This window comes from Planococcus citri, chromosome 5 (genome assembly GCF_950023065.1).
Source record: "Planococcus citri chromosome 5, ihPlaCitr1.1, whole genome shotgun sequence".
NCBI lineage: Eukaryota > Metazoa > Arthropoda > Insecta > Hemiptera > Pseudococcidae > Planococcus > Planococcus citri.
This window is the reverse complement of record NC_088681.1, coordinates 28,542,528-28,556,390: the sequence shown is the minus strand read 5'-3', so window position 1 is coordinate 28,556,390 and position 13,863 is coordinate 28,542,528. Positions and strand designations below refer to the sequence as shown.

Sequence of the window (13,863 nt, the reverse complement as noted above, 5' to 3'; positions counted from 1 at the left end):
ATATGTTGCCCATCTTGATTATCAAAACAGCCAAACGTTTTTGAAAAAACTGACTCAGTTCCCATAAAAAGTTGAACTTTAATTTTGAAAGTTCAAATTCAGAGTTCCTCGAATTCACACCAGAAAAATGCTTCAATTTTTCATAACGTTCAGAAAATATCATTTTTCTCCAAATTTGATCTACTCATTTCAACCAAACCCACAAAAACCGAGACACCCGGTATAATTTTTCAAAACATACCCAATTCGTACCTCTCTGACATGTTATGTACCTAATTCGTGCACCGTGTTTGGAAAAATGACCAAAAAACACGGTCGCCATCGATCGAACAGGTGTTTGGATATCTTAATTTGGAGGAACGAATACTAGCAACATGGCATGGAAGTCGTCACGGGTCTTCCTTGATTGAAACATCTCATCGTATATAATCATCCCCGAAGGTATTTAATTTTTATCAGGCGCGTGTTTTGTAGCCAGTCGATCGACTCGAGTCGAATAATTAAAAAGGTATTCGACTCGGAGCCCTATACATATCGTTGTTGGCTTCTCTCATTGTATGTACCTATACTCGTATACCTTCGACAACAGCAGCACAACAACGAGAAAAAGATGGTCAACTAAAGATACACTGAAATCGAAGAAGCCCTCCCGCCAGCTACAGTATCTCTAATAACGACCAAAAGATACCAATAAAACATGCAGAGAAGTAGTCGAAAGTTTGTACGCAGGATTATTAAATAAATTATACGGCCAATTGACGTCTTACTGCTGTTCTCTGACAAATGATACAACGTATAACTCTTCATCGACTAAGTAATTAACGTATATCTAGAAAAAAAACTATTCAATTGTGCCCCTAAACGTCGTATGAGGGTAAATACGGGTAATTGTGGTAATCGTATTAAATATCGTTATTATATTTTTATGGAAATTAGACCTAAGTATGATTTGACATCGATAGTGAATACAATTATCGGGGTATCCGATCAAATGATCGATTTCACTTCGGATTAGAGCTAATTAGGTAGGTACTTTGTTTTTTGAACAGCATATTTGGTAATAAAGCTCATGGAGAAAGTGTAATCTATCCTAAAGTATGTAACAAGTGAACTTGAAGCTTAAAAAATGTGCATTGAGATATGAACTACGAATTTTCTCCGATTACCCCGAATTTTAGAGTATTATTACCATAAATACCAAACTATGATTTCAAAATACGGTAAATTACCAAAATTACAATAACAATGGAAAATGAATTTTAAAAAGGGCAGCGTCTCTCACCAATATAATTTTAAAAAAAAATCAAAATTGAAGGGACATATCTATTTTTATAATTTGATGATGCTGAGTTCAAAGGGCTCATATTTTGGATTCCCCCTTCCCCTTCCTCCCCCCCCGTGACATATCATTTGTTTGTTTATCAAAGATGCTAAGTTCAAATTTTCACCAGAACATGAAACCTCATCCTCATCGTACAAACCTATCAGCTTATTGCCAATCTTATCTAAAATCTTTGAAAAACTAATTTTACAAAGGCTATGGTCAATTCTGGAAAAGAGAAAGCTGATTCCAAAACACCAATTCGGATTTCGTTCAAAACATAATACGACTTGGTATAATTCAGCCAGTACATTGTCTAGTTGAAAAAATTAACAACTCTCTTGAACATAAAAAAATTTGTGCTGCAGCAAATTCAGAGTCACATAGGACAATGTTTTCTCTGACTTCAGAACAATCCGAGCAAGAGTACCACAAGGAAGCATACTGAGCCCAATATTATATCTTCTCTTCACTGGTGACAGTGGTGACATCCCTTTCACAAGCGACGTCACAATGACGACATTTGCTGATGACCCCGCAATTACCACACAAGCTTTTGATCCATATGTTGCAATGGACAAATATTATAAAACAACTTAAATGCAATAAGCTAATGGTGTCAAACTTGGAGAATCAAAATCAATAGTGAAAAATCAAGCTACCTATGTCCATTTTACCAGAAGAAAAGTCGAAACAACTTGCTCACTAATGTTTAATAACAATGATTTTGAATGAACATCATGAAATATCTGGGATTACTCAGGGTTGTAAAAACCCAGCTAGTGATGTATGAGCTACTTTATAGATAGCGTAGAAAGCAATGGGAATCTACTACGTGAAAGCTCAAAATAACGTTGATTCCCTAGAATAGTCGCAGTGGCAATAGGCATTCGCCTCACCCTGTTAGGGTACCACAAAAATACGATTTCCGAAGGAACCACGATGACGACGACAACCTTGATAACCATCTCACATGGAGAGATCATATTCTGAAGAAGAGAACTCAACTCGACAAAAAAATCAAATCGCTTTATTAGCTTCTTGGAAACTAATATGCTGAACCAACAAAACAAGATCTTAATACATAAATGTTTATTCAAACCAATTTGGTTGTATGGTATTGAACTATGGGGTTCGGCTAGTGAATCCAATATCCCAATTATCAAAGGTTCACCAGAACAAAATTCTAGAAGATTTGGAAATAGGTACCTAGTGTGAAATCAACGATATCCATAAGAAGTAACATCTATTAAGAAAGAATTTCTAACCACGACAATGTATTAGTAAAAAATCTTTTGAATTATGATGAAGAAGTATACCATCTGTGTATCTAGATGTCAAGTATTGGACCTACCGGTGAGATTTCAGTCTTAATTGCTTGCAAGCTAAATGTTACAATTTTGTAACAGATTGAATAAAAAATTTATTTTCAGAGTATAGCCCGTCCCTATCCCTCCAGCTCCCCAATTTGAGAATAGAATTGAGCAAATCTTTCATTCAATAACCAAAAACAGAAACTGTCCTGTCACTGGCAGTATTACAGACTTTGTTTCAAATTCAATGGAAGTACAAAGTATTTCATCAATTATCATCATCAAATCTGTCTTGAGTATTTCAAATTTGGATGTAACCAAGTTCATGAAACGATTCACAATTCTGTTAAGATACTTATTTGGAGGGGTTTTTATTTCAGCTTTGAAAATTTCCAGGACACCAATTTCTAGATCTGATTTTGGCACAATTACTCCATTGGAGCGAAGAAAGTTCCTTCATAAAATTGCAAATAAATTTGAAATATTGAATGGATGACCCTAAAGTTCTCTCAGCAAAAGACTCGAGATGCCCATTATTCTAAAATTATGTAGTTCCGCTTTTTTCCTCTAATCGATCTTCACTCTAGCAACATACTCAACTGCTTAATGCTTTCCCCCTTTTTGACTCTCGATTATTCCAATTCTGAGCCAATGACACCCTGTATGCAATCTACAAGATATTTAACCAAATACTCGATATCTAAGGCAAGATTTATGTGTAGCAATTCGACTCGAGAATTTAGGTAATGATTATTAAATCCGGCGATTATTTACCACATCGTTGAAAGCATCGAGAATCACGGGGGAAAAATACTCGTCGATGGTAGAAAAATGGTGCAGGAAAAAAAAGCCAGGTCTAAACGCTAACACAGATCGGTTAGGTTATCGGATTAAAAGTGGTAGTAGTTTTACAAGGCGAAACGACGATGTTTAAAGCCTTTTCACCGGTATTATCGCGTTTATAGTCTCATTGGCAAAACGGGACGCGTATTTAAAGTACAAATGGACGAGCTTTCAAGTCCGATTACCTCGCGTTTGGCTGGAAATATAGCGAGATATTTCAAAAGAGGAAATGTAAAATGAAAAATGCTGTGGGTTCGATTCGCTGGCACTGTGTGTGTGTGAGGTGCTTCGGTTAAATATATTTTGGCACGTGGGCAATATTTTGTATATACGATGGCATGGCATTGAAAATGGTGGTATTTAAATAGCGCTACCCGGTCTATAGAATATTTTTCTTCTTTCACTTTCCGTTTTTACAAATCCGATAAGTACGACGGTATACTTTTTCCTTTTACATTAAAAGAGTTTTTACTCCGACTCGAAACAAAAGTTATCTTTCGGACTTGCCCACGTCCGTCGAGTTTTCCGATTCATTACATTGATTCCATTTAATCCTCGGCGAATTCTCCACACCCTCGTGCCACTCTATCTGTCTTTCTCGTTCGACTTGGGAGAACAAGCCAAGCCAGCCAGAGTATAGGTACTTTTTGTAAAAGTTGGTCTTTACTGCCTCGAAGGGGAGACGAAGTGCCCTTTCTAAATAAATTAACGCTCTCTGTACGTGACAGGTGAATATTGGCTAAGTGGTCGAATAGTTTTAAAAGCTAAATAAAAACCGAATGCGGTGACTACGCCTTTGCGAAGTCGTCGATTTTATAACTTTTTCGTCCCGCTGCCAACGCATCCTCTCGATCGCGCTTCACGAGGGCTTTTCTTTTTTCTTTTCGTCTTCTTTTTGTTTTATCGATAGCAATTATCTGCCTTTATTGCCGCGTAATAAAAGTATAGGATAGGTGCGCGTTGGTACTCGTAATTTGAAAATGCATTATTTAATAGGTAATGAGGAAGGAAGTTCAGCTTGTGGTCGATGATTGTGTGAGCGTATCTGATGCTTTACTCATTTCTCCCTCTTATTTTACAGCGGAAAGAGACACTTATGCGGTGAATTTATCACTATAGATAGTCACCTGATGTGCAAATGTCAACGATCGTTTTGCTTTAGGGTGGAATTGCACCGGACTGTTTGATATATTGCTACTGAAGTGATTTAAATCGTTCAATTTTCTCGTCTATTTGACCTTCACATCCATTTTTATAGCCAGTTCAGAATCAGATTATGCCTTGTTAGTTGTTGTACTCAATTCAATTCTATTTTAGGTGTTTATCACCTGGTAGGTGTAATTTTATACAGGGTGGCTCATTAGCCACGTACCCCCACGAAAATTTAGTAATGTGAAAGAGAATCAAATTCTCTACAATTTTTTTAACATGAAATTTTCAAAGTTTATTGACTTCGTCGAGTCTTGAGTCTCGGAAAAGTTGGAAAGTTGGTCGACTTATTCAAGGTCGTTTGACATCCGGGAGATGGGGGGGGGGTTCCATTACTTCCTCCACCAAATCCCAATCCAATTTCCAAACCCTGTATAAAAAGAAGTAAGCTTTGAAAATTCCCCATTTCTCCTCCCTCTCTCTTCCTTCCTTGTAAGTCGACATGGAAACACCGGAAGGTATTCTCTGATTCGTCTACCTTCGCATTCAATGTAAAATTTTTAGTACATTTTACTATACGAAGTACAAAGTTAACTACGTGAAATAAAAGCGAAGCTCACGTATACGTGGTGCGAATTATACAGGAAAGATGTCGAGTTAATTAAATAACAAGACAAAACTTTGATTCATTTATAATTACGCTAAAACGGTCTAATTTAATCTATTAACTCGGCTTTTGACACGTTTCCATCCGGATTTGTTGTTCTCGTACATAGATAAACGTTTACGTATCCGTATATCTCGCATGAATATGCCAACGCCTGTTAAAATTTCTTCTTCGTAGAGTGCGAATGAAAGCTCTACTAGAGTATTTTCTTCTTCGTATCGTGAATACCTACAGTGAAAAGTTGTTTCGAAATCCTTCCTATCTGAGAGAGATTTTTTTCTTTTAAAGCACCTTTAACTTTGAAAGGATGGAGTTTATGGCATTCAGTTCGTATAGTTTCGTTTTGTGCTGTGAAGGATTTTTTGGTGTAGTGTAAAAGGGGAGAAGAACTGATGGCAGGAATAAGTAGGTATTAATTAAATTGGGCTAAAAATATAGGTACGTATTTGAAGTATAGTTCATTTCATTTGGAGTTGAGTTCCAGCTATTTTGAGTTTGGGTAGACAAGTGTCGGAAACCTTCAGAGTCGTCTTCTGTAAAATATTTCTAAACAAAACAACTGCTACAACAAATGTTCAAAAAAATTTTGTAAAATGATAAAATTTTCCAAAAATAGGATGCCAAATTTTTTTACCACCAGTGAGCAGGAAAATAAAAAAAAGCTTTGTTTTTGAATTTTAGAAAGGATAATAGCAGGTCCGTAAATGTATACCCCAGAATGTATTTCACCCTGAGACCAAACATGAGGAATAAAAAGCCATTTGGTCGTAGATCTTTGTTTTCATCGGCTACCATCCATACATTATATCCATTTACCACTCTTATATGTGTTCAGTACGTACATTTTCAATGTTATAATACATATTCGTGCACTTGGGCCCAGCTTACGACTGGCTCGAATATCGCGGATAGCATTGTTTCAAGCAAGCTCGACCTTTCAGCATGTAGCCAATAATTCATAAAACGAGTCTCTGGTGCGGTCGCAGTCGCTGCAGCCTCCGTTGCGTACGGTACGTAATACTACGTAGTACGTACTACGTACCCTATACGAATACGCGACGCATTTTAAACGACGGTAATGAGAAAATTCACCCGAATAAATCAAGAAATACGGCGAATAATACGCGAAATCCATTTTCGACTTACTTAAAAGGGTTGAAGAGCTTATTTACGGGCACGAATGCATCTGTTGTCGCGTCGCTGCGAACCGAACAGAACAGATTTTTTGTACGGAGTCGGACGCGATGCGGAGCGCCGTCGTATACTATAAATATGAGTTCAACGGTTCGCGTTTTAGGTTAATCCCCCGGAGGCGTATAAATTTCGGGCGTTGGTTGGCGGCGGGGCCGCGCGGGGCCGGAGTGTTGGTGTGTTTTGGCCCGTAAATTTTTTTTCCCGCACCCTCGTGCCATTATTCCAACATCATCGCGCGACTGTATACTTTTTGTATGTACGTAACGTCTAACACCTCGTATATGCTATTGTGTATTTATGTAGGTGGTATAGGTAGCTAGGTAGGTATAGGTACTGCTGTGCAAAGCTCTCTCCTCAGTCTTCACTTTGCCCTATGTCGAAGATTCGCGTAATATACGAGCTGAAATGTAAATACGAGTACTTTCGAAAATTCGTACTTTTTTCAGACAGCTTGAAATTATTAGGTATCATTTTTTTGTGCTTGGTACGACTGAAAATGGAAGGAGGTATGGCGAGTGGATGACCAAAGGCTGTAAATTTTAGAAATCACTAATCCGGACCAAAAAACGAAATGTTGGATGAATGTAGCTGAGTTCTTTCTAGAATTTTGGGCTGATTCAAATAATTAATAAAACCATAAATTCAAATTTTTTCAACCCATTTATTTTAAATTGAGAAAATTTGTCATTTTTTGACACCTCAGCAACTGGTTTGAAATGTAGGGATTTTATCAAATGTTGACCCTAATTGGTCGCTTTCGCGATAAGATAAGAGAGGGAATTATAAAGAGACTGTTTTGTAAATTCAAATTTTATCGTTCAATGTAACTGAATTGTTTCATTTCGGGAATTTTTTTTTTGACTAAAAAATTTGAAGATTTTCAAATTAGAATCACTTTTCATCATCAAAGTAAGAAGACGAATCAAGATCATTGAAACAGACTAAGGGGAGAAAAGTCAGATAAATAAATTTTTTGAAAATTATTATATTAGCAGGTAATTTCAGGACATTTTGGCATCCCATTGACTTTTTCGACCCCAAAACCAAGGAAATTAGCCACAATTTCTTAGGAAGTACAAAATATTTCGATGGATAATTATTAAATACGTGTAATTTGAACTACCAAAAATGGTAAAATATCGTCAAAATTTGATGAAATTCATTAAAACTTACAACTTACATAAAAAGCGCGACTAGACAAATCAAAATCATTCCAAGAACTAATATAATTTCACTAAAATTTGAAAAAACATGAAAAAAATTGCAAAAAACAAAATCTAAGAAAATAATATTCATTAAAATTATGAAAAACATCCCAAAAACGATGAAATTTCACCGAAAATTTACATAAAACTACACAAAATGTCATTGAAATACGTTGAAATTGAATGAATACATTTCAAAAGACATTCAAATATTTAAAAACTACTGAAAACTGATGAAATTTCTTCAAAATTTGGCAAAATCCACAAAAAATTGCACAAACTGTCGATAAACGTCTTAAATAATGGCATAAAAATACCGTTCAAAAAAATTGCATAGTCGACTGTCACTTAAGCTGCTAAAAATGACATAAGAATTATGGTCTACTTGAAAAGCATCAAGATCTTTGAAAATAACGAAAAATGGATATGTTGGTATATTTTAGAAATACTCGGTGAACAACATAACTTGAGATTACCGGCCGAAATTTTAGCAAAACTTGTCAAAATTAAGAAAATTTGATGCAATTTGTTGAAAATTGCATGCATTAAACATCAATGGATTTTAAACATTCAAAGTTCCCTAAAACTGATGAATATTTCATCAACATTTGTCAACATTTAACAAAAGTTGACTAATTGAGAAAAATTTGTTAAAATTTATCAAACTTTGGCAAAAGTTAAAACGTTGGTCAAAGTTGTAAAAATTTAGTAAAATCTGTCAAAATCTAGCAAAATTTTGAAAAATTCAACAAAAGTTGCCAAATTGATCAAAATTTAGCAAAAAATGTCAAAATATGGTGAAATTGTCAAAACTGACGCAAATGTAGCATAATTTAGTATTTGTCAAAATTCAACGAAATTTCTCAAAATATATAAAAAATTATCAAATTGATCAAAATTTGTCAAAATTTAGCAAAAGTTGAAAATATTTGTCCAAAATCAGCAAAAGTTGAAAATATTTGTTCAAATTTTGCAAAAGTTTCCAAAATGTGACAATGTGTCAAATTTCAACAAAAGTCAAAATTTAGCAAAAATTAACAAAATTGTCCAAATTTAGCCCAATCTAGCATAATTTAGTAGAATTCATCAGCGTACTTAGAATGAATAAAAATCATTTAAAATTAAGAAATAGTGAAACAGCAATAAAATTATACCAAAAAAAAAAAACTGATGAAATTCAAAAAAGTCCAGGAAAACCTGAACGAAACATGGTTCAAAAACCCACACATTAAAGTGACAGTAAAACCCTGAAAACATTTTCAGGATATTTATTGCATAAAACAAAGTCAACATGTGCGTAAGAAAATTAAATAGCATTAGAGTCTTTAAAATTACAAAAAACTGAAAAAGATGCAGCAGAATTTAGTGAAATGTAATTTTTTAAAACTGCACAACAGAACGAAAAAAACAATCTGAAAGACATCAAAATTATTTGAAGTCACAAAAAAAATGGTATGAATTTTTTTTTAAAATGAGCATTGAAATTATTAAAAATTATCAAAAACTGGGGGGGGGGGGAATGAAAATTTTGCTAAAAATTAACTTATTAAAATTATGAGAAAACATTTTTCAAAACAGTCAAAACTACACCGCAAAAAATTTTAGTTTTAATATTTTTCATTTCATTTGTTTAGATTTTTCATTTCTAGAGGGCTCTGAATTCGGATTTTCAAAATTTTCCTCTTGCTCAATCCATTCCAAGATCTTTTTTATAAATTTCAAACACGATTAAAATAAAGCAATGACTTCAATCTTGTATTAACCAAAAAATCCTTCAATTGGGGAAATATTCTAATTTTTAAAAAATCCACTACACATAACCTCTTTCACAAAAATGTATCTCTATACGATGAATTATACGTAAAAGTCACACAAATCTCAAATCATCCACTTCAAAATTTAATCTCGATAAGACATAAATTTTCCGTCATCAAGGTAGGGAAGGAAAAAAAATAAGAAAAATTTTCTCACCGATGAGACATGGCAAAAGTGGAAAATATAGCGAAAAGAATCGCTACATTGATAAATACGAGCACATTTCGCGCCAGAAATTCTATACCTGCGAAATTCCCTTCTCCTCTATACCCTGCCTCTTCATCATTTCTCGTATCTCACACTACACCCGTATAACAAATTTCCTACACGATTTCTCGAATGAAAAAGCGTCTTTTTACTCGCTTCGCAGACGTGTTTGCGTGTCTTTTATATTCTTTCAAATGAAAGAAAAAAAGAAAAAAGTAAAGAAAAAGAAGGAAAAATTGGTAAAAAAAAAACACACACACATACACACTACGCACACGCACAATAAAAAGAAAAGTGTATAGACTTGTGACTCTTATTAAAGTATCAGTTCGTAAGAAGATATTTTTTTTGTACGCTTTTGAAAATTCAATAACTCGCGTTATCAATCACTTTTCCTCCTTTTACCCTTTTCAACATTCGGTGTTTTCTTCGCGCCATCTACGGTAAAATTGATACGCCAGAAAGAAACCGGCGAAGAAATATTTTTTCGGTTTGTGAACATCTTTTGAATACGTTTAAAATTTCTCGGCTACGTTCGGAGACGTCTTTTTTTTTCATTTTCGACATCCGAAGTAATAAAAATATTTTCAAACCTTTGCAAAGGCTCTCTTATTCGTATTTTTTTTCTATTTTTATATGTTTTTGCCAACTTGTTGACATTTGTCGAGAATTCGTCGGTTTTTATCGCGTGTACATGTGGAAAATTCCGTATGATGAGTGAGCATGATATATGTACGTCTTTGATAAGTTATATTGTTAGCATTTTTGTATCGTTTATGGATATTTTTTGCAGGTTCGTGGGGCACCAGATCTCAAAACAGTTTCACTAGGGGATTCCTATGCGAGAGTATAGAGTTGGGAATGAATCTTCCGGATCATGTTCTTTCATTTGAATGATTTGCACGATTAAAATTGACAGGTATTTGTCTTCTTTATAGTCTCCTGCCTTCTCCGCAAAGGACTTCAAAATTTAGGTACTTCTGAAAAAGTCATTTTTATACATCATTGTAGAATGTAGAATTGTAGATCTACCCTCTGGCTTAAAATGACTCGAAATACCTGAATTCTGAAAAGGTTGATAAATCGATCTCTCGCCAAACCAACGGAGCAAACCCAACCACCCAAAAATTACCTTCGATCTTCGACCTGTCTTATCATACAACACAGCAAACATAAACCTCGACCAATTTATCTCGAAAAAATAAGGAGAGTGAAAGGGACAGGAAAAAAAACAACAAGAAAAATCATCCGACAAAGAATTTCCCAAACGATAATGATAAAAAAATAGTAGACCATTCACATATTCATTACACTACATACCTAAAGGCCGGATGAACGACGTTGTCGGTAGATAAAGATTTATAAAAACCAAACAACGAACTGGGAAAAAGGCAAAGGTGTATAGCGTAAACATAACCAACGTAAACATACCCGTCGAATACACAAAGAAAAACACTCGCAGTCGTAGGTACGTATACGAGAGTCGCAGACGTATAACAAACATCGAATTGAAAAGAAGGCAAAGAAAAACAAAACCAGAAAAAGAAAGTAAACTACCCTTTAATATTTTATTAAATATATTACGCTGTTTCGACAACCTTATCGTCCTCGTCGTCGTCCTTCTCCCTCCGTCTATAGCTTTGCTCCGTGTATGTATGTTCATTTCCAATGCACCCTATGGCATAACTCGTGTACGGTGAGCGTACGTAATACCTCCATCTACGTGTACGAGAAGTACCTATGATCGGATAAAAATGTTACCCGAAGAATAAAAATACGTCTTGTAAGAAAAATAATCGCAGACTTCGGTACACGTGTACTTTATGGGTGGAAAAATCTACGACGATATTCGCATAAGGATTGTAGAATGTATAGGTACGTGGTACGTAGAAAACGACGATAATTTTAGAAAAATAAAGAGACTCGTAACTGAGAAAACACTCGAGTAGCAAGTATCGAAGATTGGGTTTACCTTAAAAAAGAGATATGTATCAACTGAAATTGCTCCTCAAAATATTGAATGAGTCAAAATTTCAAACCATTATTCAACTTCCATACATGAAAATGCGAATATTTTCAACTGTAGAGAGGAGGAGGGGGAGATACTGCGAAACTATGTATCAAATTTTCAATTTGAGGACAAAATAAGAGCTGTGTATTTGTTGAATCAACTAACCTTTCTGCAACTAAAAAAATAACTGAGCAACTCACTTAATTCTATCTTCTTTGGCTACAGATATAAAGAAAATTCCATAAGTACTCACCTAGAACAAAAAATAAAACAAGAATATTGATTAGTTGATTATTGTGGCTTGTTTTGAAATACAAAATGTATAAATGAAAAAATGAGCATTGTTGTTTAACTAGGTATTTGATGATCTATTCAGCATGAAATTCAAAATAAATTCTTAAAAATGCAAGTGAGATGAAAATATGTAAGTTGAAAAAATAAAACCCTAAACACCCCAAAAGCTATTTACATAGGTTATACATATAAAAGGAAAAAATTCCCCCAAGAATCCAGAAAAAAAAATTAAACGTGGAACGATTATTGAAAATTTCTCGAAAATTATTGTCAATTGTCCGCAAATTACCGTTAATTTTTGATAAATTGGCAATTTTAGCAATAAATTAGGTACTGGAAATTCTTCGTAAATTGTTATAGTAATTTCTGGTAAATTACTAGTTTTATGGTAATTTCTGGTAATTTTGAGTAATTTTTGGTAAATAACTAGAAATCAGTGGTAATTTTTGGTAAGTTACTGATAAATTACTGGTAATTTCTGGTAAATTACTGGTAATTTTTGGTAAATTACTGGTAATTTCTGGTAAATTACTGGTTATTTTTGGTAAATTACTGGTTATTTCTGGTAAATTACTGGTAATTTTGGGTAAATTAGTGGTAATTTTTGGTAAATTACTGGTGATTTTCAGGTAAATTTTTGGTCTGGTAATTTCTGGTAAATTACTGGCGAATTTCAGGTAAATTTCTGGTAATTTCTGGTAAATTACTAATTATTGATAAATGGACAATTTTATTTTTAATACATAGCAACTTTCTGGCAATTTCTTATGGTAAATCAAAGCTGGTAAACTAAAACTAAAAAAGACATGGCCAAAAACTACAATTTTTGTTTTTTTTCAACTTCATGGGAGGAGGGTTGCTAATTATGTATTTCAACTCTCAAGGCTCAAATACAAAATAGTTGAATGCCAAATTGCCAAATTATATAGAAATCAGGCCTAAGGAAAGTTGAAGAATGATAATGATAGAACGATGATTATCATTTTTTTTTCACAGCATCACAAAAAATAATAAAACTGAAACTAAAACTTGGAGAAAAAACACTGAAACTGAAATTGAAAAAAAACGAAAATTGAAACTTATTTTTCAGTTCTTTCATCCCTGTAGTAAATAGGTAATCTGTGGAAAATTATAAATAATCTCTGGTAAATTACTCATAGTCATAACCTTCGATGGATTACTAAAAATTCTATCTTACTCCCAGAAATGAGCAACGATCCCAATCCCCCCTCCCCATCTCCTCACTGTATATTCAGACAGGCTTTTCCGTAAGCCATCCGTTAATTTTTTTGAAAAAATGAATACATCATTCTGTTGCGAATTTCATCCACTTTAATTCGTGAGGTTTGAACTAAAAGAACCAGAAAGAATGTGGTTTTCTTTATCGCCACCTCTACGAATTCCCTAAGTGCTTTAAGTTCAAGCTGGATCTAGAGCGAGATTTAGGACGAAACTTATTGAACGGTCCTGGTAGTGTTGGTACGTAAAAAAAGAGTGAGAGTTATTTTCACGACGAAAAAAATCATTCTAGGGTGATAAGATGATCGCTATCACTGAATACGCGTATAAAGACTCGATAGGCAGCTTTTCTTACGTTCACATCAAGATATACCTCTACCATAGAGGTGACATTATTTTCAATACAAAAAGGCACCTACATGTAGAAATTTAGAATTTGGCACGAAGCGAAATCAATTCGAGGGGATTTAATTTAAAGGTAAGGTATCTTTACGGTAGCGAAATTGTACCACTTGGCAGAAACTAAACCAAGCGAAAAAAAAAGTACGCAAAGGTGATATTATACGAAGTGAATTCTCATCTTATAGGTATGTGTGTGTATAGAG

At 34.2% G+C, this 13,863-nt stretch overlaps 1 protein-coding gene across 3 annotated transcripts in view; it reads right to left on the bottom strand.

Annotated features, from left to right (window-relative positions):
- Positions 1 to 13,863, bottom strand: part of pxb — a 247,864-nt gene that overhangs the window by 36,896 nt on the left and 197,105 nt on the right. The window lies entirely within an intron of this gene.